The sequence below is a fragment of the Buceros rhinoceros genome, unplaced genomic scaffold (assembly GCF_000710305.1).
Source record: "Buceros rhinoceros silvestris isolate BGI_N320 unplaced genomic scaffold, ASM71030v1 scaffold9249, whole genome shotgun sequence".
In the NCBI taxonomy this organism is placed as follows: domain Eukaryota; kingdom Metazoa; phylum Chordata; class Aves; order Bucerotiformes; family Bucerotidae; genus Buceros; species Buceros rhinoceros.
Window position 1 is genome coordinate 1 of NW_010432072.1, and position 9,115 is coordinate 9,115.

Genomic DNA, 9,115 nt, shown 5'->3' on the forward strand with positions numbered 1-9,115 from the left:
CCCACATGGGTCCTGGGTCGCTGCCTTCTCTGTGTCTGCTTTAAAGCCGAGGCTGCTTCTACAAATACAGCTTCCCACCTATGTGAACCTGAGCTTTAGAGTGATCCCTGAGCTCCCCACCCCAAATCGTCCAGCTGTGAAAAAAGGGACTGCCTGCTCCCCTCCCCTCCCCACCCCATGTGGCTGTTGTGAAGCCAATGCTTCTTGTGTGCAAGAAGCTGCTGTACTAGTGCTCCTAGGGGCTGATTATGAAAGCAGATAAAGCCCTGCTCTCTTACAACTCTCCTGACCTCCATAGCTAGTCCTGGAAAAATTGGTAAATATGTTCCCAGTAGCTGTGTTTGTGTATCTGCACTGCTTGGAAGTGTGTGAGGAAACCCAGTGCCTCAGTTTTGTAATGCCGGGTGATCAAGGGCACCAGGCAGGCTCTTGAGTGATTTTTCTTGCGCATGAAGATTGCTTTTTCTCTCCCTGTTGAAAGTACATGTGGTTTCTTATCTCGGATTTTAATGTGCAGTCTAGCATCCATTCTCCCTCATATAGCAACTTCACCTCATGTTGTCCACAGAAAAATACTCTGCTCCTAACAAAAACTCAGCTAATTTCTTCAAGGAATTCTGATCACATTTTCTCCCCATAATTCCAAAGCAAAAAGGATACTGCATTTTTCTGAAAGAAGATTGGGCTGACTATAAACCAAGCTGAAGAGCTTCTAGGATGACCAAGGCATCTTGGTTAAAAAGAAGCAGCCCACGGTCACAGCACATGCTTCTGAAATGGAATCAAACCCAAGGCACAAGAAGACAAACACCACACCCAGGAAGAAGAGCTGGTCTGCAGCAGCCTGCGAGCTCTCAATCGGAGACTCTAGCATCCCAGTTATAACATCCCGTATTGTGTCCTTCCTACAGCTCCTTGAGGTTTGAGACTTTTCCGTTTATGGTGAGGCATTCAGGGTAAACCTGGTGAAATCCCTGAATTGAAATACGCATTTCTGGGAGGGTGTTTTAAAATATGAGCTGAAGATAATATGATACAGAGAAGTAAACTCTTCTTTTTTTTTTTTTTATAGGTGTGAAAATCCAGTTCTGGACAGGTCATGCAGTAGTGGCACGTGATGAGCTGGAAGATGCCAAGGCAGTCCTATCAGTGCCCACAGCAGGGCAGGCTCCCTGGCACGGCAGGAGCATTTCCAAAGGGAACAGCTCTGCCCAGGATCCCAGTGTCCCACGGCTGCACAGGCTGTACCTGCCCACCCTGCCAGGCCAGCTGCCACAGGGGCAGGTGCCACATGGCAAGTGCAAACGAGGCGTAACTGGCTGTGCTGTCCCCCCCTGCCGGGCCAGCTGCCACAGGGGCAGGTGCCACATGGCAAGTGCAAACGCAGGGCCGGTTCTTTGCAGCAATCTGCCTTCAGGCCTGCTGGTTACTATCCTTGCAGGAAGAGACCCGGGGAAGGTGCATCTGGAGCCCTCCTCCCCTTACCCAGGCTTCTCTCACAGGCTCTCCCTTTGTTCTCCCAAGCTGCAGGCTCCCTATGGAAAGGGTTGCTCCTGTGCTGCATCCAAACCTGGGGCTGGAGGGGAGGGGATTGTCCTCAGTTTGAGAGTGCTTTGGGATGGACTGATTTCCCTAGACAGCCCAGACAGCTCGCCCAGGGTACATGATCCCACATGCAGCAGGGCATCACCATCATGGAGCCGGTGCTGTGCTGGAGGAGAGAAAAGCTTCCACTTGTCCCCAGCCCAGAGGTGCCTGCTCCACATGGGGCCAGCAGCAGGCATGGGGACAGTCATGGGGCAGCACGACAAGGCTTGGCTCAGAGCCCACTCCCTTCTGCTGTAGCTCCTTCAGGCCCCTCTGCCCCAGATCCCAGTGAGGGAGCACATTAGGGGCTTGGGTCCCGCCTTCACCCTGGGAAATGTTCTGCAGAAGCTCATATGGGGTGGGAGCCCACCTCATGCAGTGGGGGCAGCCCAGGAGATGCTGGTACCACCCCGTGCTGGAGTGGATGCGTGAGACTGTGGTCAGGGAGCACCTCAGAGGAGAGACAGTCCCAGCACCACTCAGCTGGCATCTCCTGGGACTTTGCAGTCTTGCACTTCCCTCTGAATGACAGCACCTGGTGTGGCCACAAGCTGCCCCGGGGCTCCTGTTTGCCTCCTGCTCTGCCACCTGCTCTTCTTGCCCACACCCAGAGACAGTGCCTTACCCATACGAGGGCAGGCCCACGGGTTTTGGCTGGGCTGGTTGAGAGCATGGATTACAAAATATCTTGGGTAGGGAAGAGCCCAGGAATTTCATTTGATACTAATTCTCTTTTATGAATTCTGATCTCATACAAATTTTGCAATCCAAACACAAAGCAGCAGGCATACATCTTTTGAGAGAGGATTGCATAACAGCGCCTTGGATGACCAGACCGTACTGGGGCCAGGGGTGGAAGCTACCAGCCAGAGTACATCCTTCCAGAGGAGAGGTGAACCCAACACACAGAAGACACAGCTCTTCCAGAGAGATCTTTCTCACAGCAGCCTGAGAGCTCTTAAGCAGAGACACCAGCATCACTTCTTTTTCTGACGCGCCACTCTGTACAGTTTCTGCAGTTCAGCAGCCGTGTTTCCATTGGTGATGAGACACTCACTGAATGTTTCACTGTGGTGAAATCTCTGAACCAAAAGGTGGTGGAGGTCACTTTAAAGTATGGGCTGAAGATGGTATATACATGGGGAGACCATAGTTATACGGAAAGTACAGAAATTTATTTAAAGTTCATAGGGCACCAGTGAAATAAATGAGCATATTGCATATGATCTGTTCAATGAAGATCAATGCAAATGCTATTCCTTTTCTCAGCATCTGATGAAAAAAGATCAGGGAAGTTACAGAAAATGTGAACCCAATTCTATTCACAGCTGTAGGAATATCAAGCCATGTTATTTGGCTTGAACAATATTAAATCAATAAATGACAAAGTATCTCGGACTCGGGTCCTTCAGACCTGGGTGTGCTTGCTGGTAGTGTAGAGCAAAGCATAGATCTTTTCCCAAGCATCATTCCCATCCCCTGAATGACCCTTGTGCTGTTTTGTCCCCCATCTTAGATGGCCAGCTGGTTCAAAATGGACTCCTCGCTCCTGGTGAAGGGTGAAAAGGGGAGGAGAATGTATCTAGCACTAACTTTGAGACTGCAAGCATTTTTCTGGTTTGATTAACAAAGCACTTGCCTTTGCAGAAATGATACGCCTGCCCAGTGATGAAGAGGAAGTGTCTGTCAAGAAGAGAGGTCTCCCCAATACTTCAAAGGCTGTGGTGATGTTTATCACATCTGGGAGAGGGATCAGGACTATCATTTTGCTGTACTCGTGTCTATGTTTAGCCCATATCTGGGGCTAAACTATGCAAGTTGCTCTATCACCTGATGACCCTTCCCCAGCCAAGAAGGGAGATCAGCAAAAGCAGAGGAGACTCCTGGGCTGAAATGAAAGCCAATTTATGAAACACCCAAAATAATACCAAATGCCCAGCAGTGGTCACAATAAATGGGGAAGTGGTCCACAGGAGCAAGGTCAGGAGGAGCCCAAGGAAGAGGCTCTCCTCTACTCAGCAAACTTCCTCCTTTGTAATGAGTGTGATGTTTATGGCATGTGAGCCAACGCAGGCCAGCTGCCCTCCCTTGAAACTGCTAATGGTCTGCAGACCATGGCAGACCTGTGGTTCTGTCCCAGCAAAGCCAGGACAACTGGAAAAAGTTGACTTATGATATGATTACATCACTGGTCATGAGGTTAGGCTGATATCTGTATGTGGCATTGTTGCCATGTCCGTACCTTAGGCACCTCGTCTCGGAGTTCGTTAGTAATTGCACCCGAACTATGAGAAAGACGGTGGGATACTTCCTCCCACTCTTTCACCTCCCCTTTGTTCTTCAGGCTAATTACAACAGCTTTTGAGAATTTTTAATATCTTTGGGATGCTCAAGCCAGCACGTTCTTATTGCTGTCTCCTGAATGTAACTCAGGTCTTGTTTAGGGTTGCACGAAGGTTTTTTTATGAATAGCACCCAGAGATCTGCCCCGAGGCTGGACAGTCATGGGTGACATGGCGTGTGGGAGAATACGGGCAGGTATCTAGAGAACTTCTCACCTCCAATGGTTTGGAACTTCACTTCTGAACAACTACAGGACCTGATGAAGTGATAGAATGTTTGGAAGGAAAACGCTGTGGTTATTCCGAAGAGGCACAACTTACGGCACTGTGCTGGTCCCTGGCACGTATCTACCAAACATTGCTCGATATTATGCAGCACCCTCAGGGGGAAAGGAGGGAACACAGACTGACAGGCACTGTGGCTATTCCATCCCTCATGACAAGCACTGCAGCTACCACAGCTCCAGCAACAGGCACTCAAACCCGGGTGACCAACGCTACAGCTGAACCAGAGAACCAACCTGTGCCCGTAACAGTCGCCCTTATACAGAAAAAGAAATACCCCAAAAAATCTGTTTTCGCTTTGTGAGGGATGATGATGAACCAGGGTCATCACAAGAACAGGAGGAAGAGACAAAACCAGAGACAATCACCCAATCCCTATCCCTGAGTCAGCTGCAGAAGGATTTCAGCTGCCATTCAGGTGGGCACATTGTCACCTGGCTGCTCCGATGCTGGGATAATGGGGCCGGCAGTTTGGAATTAGAGGGTAGGGAAGCCACGCATCTGGGATCCCTGTCTAGGGAAGGGGCATTGACAAGGCAACTGGGAAAGAGACACAGGCCCTCAGCCTCTGGAGCGGACTTCTGTCAGGCGTGAAGGAAAGGTTCCCCTTCAAGGGAGATGTTGGTTGCCAACCAGGCAAGTGGACCACTATGCAGAGAGGTGTACGGTACCTGAGGCAAGTAGCCAAGTAGCCACGTTGGAGGTGATTTATAATGATCGGATAACAAACATTTCCCCACAGACCCAGATAAGTCCAATGCACACTACCCATGTGGCGGAGGGTTCTAAGAAGTGCAACACTGTCATATGCCAACTCTTTGGCAGTAATGACCTGGAAAGAAGGCAAAGGACAGATGGTGGATGAAATGGTTGGTTGATGCCGGCAGTACAAAAGCAGTCTCTCTCTTACTGCCAGCAGATGTGCATCTTGGCCGTGGAGAAACTGTCCAGGGAGTTCCAGCAATTCAAAGAGGATATGTCCTGCTCCCCACCTGTATGGGCCCATATCTCATCTATCAGGAGGAAGCAAGAGAGAGGATATAGAAGGTACACGTCATGGGGTACCCTGAGATTTTACCTATGTGACCACAGAGAGGACATGAGGAAGTGGGATGGAAAACCTACCTTGAATCTAGAGGCCTGAATATGTGAGTTGCAAGGAAAAACAATCACAAAAACGGGTTTTTCCTCGAAAAATGCCATTTCAGTTTCCAGAGGACAGTTTCCCAGACACAGTAGAAGGGCTGATCTCATGTTTACGTAAAGTAACGAATACTATGATCAGGACTAGAGGGGCCCTGCCTCCAGCCAGGTGGAGGAAAGGGACAATGGGGTTTACAGGACTGTGTGGACCCAATGGCTTGGCACATCAGATGCACGGGAGTATAAGGCTCTAGTGGACACTGGCGCACAGCGTACCCTAATGCCATCAAGTTATAAAGGGGCAGAACCCATCTGTATTTCTGCAGTGACAGGGGGATCCCAACAGCTCACTGTACCCAAAGCTGAAGTGGGCTTAACTGGGAATGACTGGCAAAAGCACCCCACTGTGACTGGCCCAGAGGCTCTGTGCATCCTTGGCATGAAATACCCTCTCCGGAGGTAGTCTAAGGATCCAAAAGCGTACCGGGAGGCCTTTGGTGTAGCTGCCTTGGAGATGGAGGGAATGGATCACTTGTCCACCTTGCCCAGTCTCCCAGAGAGTCCCTTCTGTTGTGCGGTTTGAGGCTGAAGAACAAAAGGTGCCCATCGCTACCCCAACGGTGGACAAGCGGCAATACCAGAGAGGCAAGGAGTGATCAGCTAGACACACTCACCCTTTAACCATCTTGTTTGGCCACTGCAAAAATCTCATGGAAAGCGGAGACCGACAGCAGACTATCGGCCCCTGCAAAAATCTCATGGAAAGCGGAGCCCGACAGCAGACTATCGTGGCCTGAATGAAATCACACCGCCACGGAGTGCTGCTGTGCTGGACGCGTTAGAACTCCAGTACGAACTGGAGTCGGAGGCAGCCGAGCGGCACACCGCAGCGGACACAGCTAATGCATTTTTCTCTATTCCTTTGGCAGCAGAGTACAGGCCACAGTTTGCTTTCACCGGGGGAGCCGTCCGGGACACCTGGAATCGATTGCTCCAGGGGAGGAAACACAGTCCCACCATTTGCATGGACTGATTCAGACTGTACTGGAACAGGGTGAAGCTCTGCAACACCTGCAATACCCTGATGACATCATCACATGGGGTAATGCAGCAGCAGAGTATTTGAGATAGAGAGGAAAATAGGTCAAATCCTGCTGACGGCCGGTTTGGCCATAAAATGAAATGAGGTCAAGGGACCTGCACAGGAAAACCCGTTTTTAGGAATAAAATGTCAAGCTGGGCGTCGTCAGATCCCAACGGATGTGATCAACAAGACAGCAGCTATGTCTCCACCAACTAGCAAAAAGGAAACAAAAGCTGTCTTAGGCATTGTGGGTTTCTGAAGGACTCACATCCCAGACCACAGTCTGACTCTAAGCTCTCTCTATCAAGTGACTCAGAAGAAAAATGATTCCAGCTGGAGTCCTGAGCAGCGACAAGCATTTGAACAAATCAAGCAAGAGACAGCCCATGCAGAAGCCCTTGGGCCGGTCCAGGCAGCACGAGATGTTCGAAACGTGCTCTACACCACAGCTGGGAAGAATGGCCCTGTCTGGAGCCTTCAGCAAAAAGTACTCAAGGAGACCCAGGGCCAACCCTTGGGGTTTTGGAGTTGCAGATGCAAAGCCCAATGTGCTCCAGCTGAAAGAGAGATATTGGCAGCATACGAAGGAGCTCGAGCTGCCTCAGAAGTGGTCGGTGCTGGAGCACAGCTCCTCTTAGCACCCTGGCTGATGGTGCTGGGTTGGACGTCCACAGGGAGGGTCTCCTCGGCACATCGTGCAACTGAGACCACGTGGAGCGAGTGGGTTGCACTGATCACACAACGGCCTCGAACAGGAAACCCCAGTAGCCCAGGAATCTTAGAAGTGATCACGGACTGGCCAGAGGGCAAAGATCAGAGTATCACCAGCGGAGGAGGTGACACGTGTTGAAGAGGCTCCACTGTATAATAAAGTGACAGAAAATGAAAAGCAATATGCCCTGTTCACTGATGGGTGCTGTCGCATTGTGGGAGAGCAGCAGAGGGCGAAGACTGCAGCTGAAGGCGGTGGTGAATTGAGCCAGTTTGTGAAAATTAAAGCGTCCCATCAGGTGGTGGAGGAGGAGTGAGCGAGAGGCTACACGGTGCTTAGTTGCTGGCTGGGCCTAAACCACGACAGCAGCATAGGCATGATGCTGCCCACATTATCAGAGTAAAGAATTACTCTCTCAAATTGGACTGCCATTGCTGGAGCAAAGGAGTGGCACGACTCTTACGCACATTCAAAAGGCATTTGCACAACTGGCTCCTGCAGGCAGATGATGCAGGCATCGAATGTTGCTGGCAGTCCACTGGAGCCATGGCATCTCTTACAGTCCTGCGTTTGCTAGGAGTGATTGGGCGAGTCATCATATGGGCATGTAGTTGCTTGTCTTTCCTACTGCCTCTACAAAGCTTTATTTTGTAACATGTTGCCAAACTCCATCCCAGAGAAAACAGTCCCCAGTGTACTCACAGCGTGGCAAAGACAATGGGCCATTACCAAGTGGGGGCTCACCAGACCTTACAGCTTCTAAGAGTTACTCATCTATCCAGGCAGTTATCTAGACTGCTCCTGGCCTCAGAGGGAAGGAGAGGGAGCCACAGCCTCTCAGACCCCTCCACAGACATCCCTGTCCCTATGGTTCTGCATTGCTCCACTCAGCACTTCAGGAACAAGTGCTTCTGGGGGAACAGGCACATGTCGCAGGCATCCCCTGGATATTTGTCAGGGTTATAGACCAAGCAAACCTTGCCTTGCCTTGCCTTACAGCATGCAGAACATTCCCCTCCTTTAGCTACGGTGTGGCCTCTGGAGGACGAGACATTTCCCCAGATCCATCAGACCAGAGTTGACAGAGGGCTGGTGCTAGGTGCAGCTGGGGCAACAGCTGCACGGACAGCCAGGCTCCGGGTACTTGGCCTCAGCTGTCTGCGGTGGGGAGTCCTCCTTAGAGCAGCTGGTCCTTCCCCTCACCCTCTCTCACACAAGCAGGGAGATTGCAGCTGGGGGGCACTCACTGTGCTGGGGGACATCGAGGCTGCCTGGAACCCTGGCAGGGCGTGTGGCAGGGAGGGCTGAGCAGAGCCGGTCCCCTGGCAGCCTGCCCTCAGGCCTGCTGGTTACTGTCCTTGCAGGAACGGACCCGGGGAAGCTGCAGCTGGAGCTTCTCTCCCAAACTTGGCCAAGTTACAGGCTTCCTTTGGGAAAGGTTGCCCCTTGCCCTGAATTCATACCTGTGGGAAGTGGCAGCAACAGGTTGGATGTTTAAAAAAATGTACTGGAAATCACCTGTGTGTGGTGGATAGGATGAGTCCAGACACTTCCTAGGCGATTTAAGTAGTAGTACTTAGCATTAGGGGTACTAAGGGTATACCCAGATTTCTGACAGACCGACTGTTTGTTTGATGAAGGACTGATTCTGATGCATCAGCCATCCTTTCCCTTCTGGCAGCCACCCTCAGGCCATCGATCAGACCGCTGTGCGGGGTTATTGTGGGGAGTGACGTCTGCGCACGAAAACTGCACAGAGGAAGTGCCCCGTGGCAGATAGTGCATGATAGCTTCGAGGAGCAGAGCTGTCTCAACCAGAGACAAGTTGTAATACAAGTGTATTCTTGCACTTTTCCCATTTCCTCCCACTGGAGGATTATTGACAGTGAGGCCTGAGAATAGTTTTAGCTAGCCTTTGGATGAGGAGTTTCCAGCTGAAATTCCAGGTGAATTTGCAATGTG